Raw genomic sequence first — 2,985 nt, forward strand, 5'->3', positions numbered from 1 at the left:
TTGTGTGTGTTTTTTTTTTTCCCTTATTTTCACCTTTTGAGTTTTAAGTCTTCTGGTTTTCATAGCAAATAGTGAGATGAGATGGATGCATATCAGTTTATAGTCGGTTACCATGGAGAGATACAGTCCTGTATAGGAGCTGTGTGCATAAAACGGCAGCCACATTACTTTAAACATATATTTCAGGTCTATTCACACTTAGTATTTATCGCCATACTTCCATACAACGCCTGATCATTTAGCACAGTATTTGTCTGTGTCCTTATTTTAGCTCCTTCACATCCCAGGGCATAGTTACGTTCTCAGCACTTGGTTTGTATGGAGTGGGATCGGAGGAGGGCGTTATGTTTTGACAGCTGATACCCGCCTGGAACAGCCACAATCGGGGCTCATGCTGATTGCAGCTGTTAACCCTTTAAATGCCACTGGCAATTCTGACAGCAGCATTTAAATGTCCTGATTGGTGTTTGGTGCTCCCAAACGGCCTTCCCAATTTAGAGTTCAAGAGCTCATTGGTTAAGAATGATGCTGAGAAGGCCAAGCTTTTAAATTCCTGTTTTGCATCTGTTTTCTCTCAGAAAGTAGATGGGACATCAGCTGATCTTCCCTGTGCTATTGGGGGAATATAAGAATGCAGGCTATCTGTAAGCAGAGAGATGGTGAGGGAACACTTGGCTAACTTAAATGAATTCAAGGTTTAAGGTGCAGATGAATGACATCCTAGGATACTAAAGGAAGTAGCTGAACCACTCGCCATAATCTTTGAAAATTTCTGTAGAAGAGGAGAAGTCCTAGAAGATTGGAAAAGGGCAAATGTTGTCCCTATCTTCAAAAAAGGGAAGAGGGTGGATCCAGGAAACTATGGGCCTGTGAGCCTGACTTCTACACCAGGAAAGATCTTTGAACAAAATATTAAACAGCATGTATGCAACTAATTGGATGAAAATGGAGAAATTAACCAGAGCCAGCATGGGTTTGTAACAAACAAGTCCTGCCAGACAAATCTAATTTCCTTCTATGACAGAATCACCGACTGGGTTGATCAGGAAAATGCGGTGGATATAGTATATCTTGACCTTAGTAAAGCATTTGACAAAGTATCTCATACCATACTTATTGAAAAAATGACCAAATATAAGATTGACAAGGCAACTGTTAGGTGGATTCACAACTGGCTGAGTGATCGTACTCAGAGTGGTCATAAATGGCTGCACATCCAAGTGGAAGAATGTATCAAGTGGGGTACCACAAGGCTCTGTCCTAGGCCCAGTATTCTCAACATTTGTATAAATGATCTGGAGGAGGGAATTGATGGGAAACTGATTAAATGTGTCGACAACACAAAGCTAGGAGAGATGGCTAACACTAGGGAAGAGAGGGAGAGTATTCAAAAAGATCTAGTTACCAGGATGGTGAGCGGTCTACAAATCATGTCCTATGGGGAACGGTTAAAGGATCTGGGAATGTTTAGCTTGCAAAATAGAAGGCTGAGAGGAGACTTAATAGCTGTCTACCAATATCTGAAGGGCTGTCACAGTGCAGAGGGATCAGCCCTATTCTCATTTGTACAAGGAAAGACTAGAAGCAATAGGATGAAACTGAAAGGGAGGAGACACAAATTAGATATTCGAAAACTTTCCATAGCGTCCATTCTGACAACACACATAAAAGTTGTCCCGCCTGAGCTTGTTGGGAGAGGAAGAGGAGAGTTCTTAAGGCCACCTCCCACCATGCATCTCCAGTGTTTCTTCCTGTCCCAAACAGACACAGAGGGAGATGGACGATGAAAGTTATACTCACCAGAGCATTATACTCACCTCTAGCATCCGGCTCGTCAATTAACCCTTTGCAATCCAATTTTGGATTCAGGGTTTCCTAGGGGGCTTTTTTTTCTTCTGCCATTTATACAATGGCACCATCTGCTGGCTAGAGCCAGTACTGTGGTATGGGACATGCTGGAGAGACCCCCGCCAATAGAGTGGCCAGTAATGTACAGTAAGAATACCCTGCCGGATGTCTTCCGACATCGGAGCTGTACAGCCTTCAATGAGAATGTCTTGAGATGTTAGATAGTGGATTGGAAATGGTAAACCGAGTGGTCAGGAGGCCGCGGGACCCATGGCAGGTGCAGATACATCATGCGCTTAGGTCCTGACGTCTAGCGGCGGACGGCTCCCAGTGATGACAAGTCGCCGCATCGTTCGCAATGACGTCAGACGCACTCTGCCGGCGGCGTCCCCATGAAAAGAATAAAGAGATGTGCTTTATATTTGAAAGGCTGGACAATAATGTTAAAAGACCAATTTGTTCTGATTGTACAACCAAAATGGTGAAGGACAAACAGCAAAATTTATTGCAAGGAAACCGCAGACGGTCAGGAGGCCGCAGGACTTGCAGCAAATACTTCTGCATCTTGCGCTTAGGTCCCGGTGTCTAGCGGCCGGCTCTAAGTGGTGATACAGCACTGCACCGTGCATGATGATGGCAGATGCCCTCTAGTGGCATCAGCGCGCCAAATTCAACGTAGGGCGCTGGATTTGAATTCCTGAGAGCTTTTCCTGCGGGATTCAAGCTCTGCATTTTTTAACACTATGGAACAGCCTGGAGATGGTAGGGGAAATCCTACAAACTGTGAGTAGTCCTCTTGGACAAAAAGCTCATTACCTAATGGCACTCGCATGTTATTACATGGATGAAACTCCATTGCCAAGCTATGGTGAGTAGTTCACATGGTATAGGATTGGTATAATGGCAAACACCTGTTACTGCAGGATGGAAATCCATAGTCAAGGCTTGGGGAAGGCATTGGAGCCGTTATTCAGTCCCTTTAGTGAAACGGTTATTTTTTTTTTTTTTTTTTAGGGTTATTCGTCTTTGGGCTACTAACTTAACCATACTTAATTTAAAGTCCCTTAATCTGTACATTTCAGAATTTTATCTGAAATGAATTCTATTAGGTCTACGATTCCCTGGGTTAAGGAGGGC

This window comes from Eleutherodactylus coqui, chromosome 1, assembly GCF_035609145.1.
Source record: "Eleutherodactylus coqui strain aEleCoq1 chromosome 1, aEleCoq1.hap1, whole genome shotgun sequence".
Classification (NCBI taxonomy): Eukaryota; Metazoa; Chordata; class Amphibia; order Anura; family Eleutherodactylidae; genus Eleutherodactylus; species Eleutherodactylus coqui.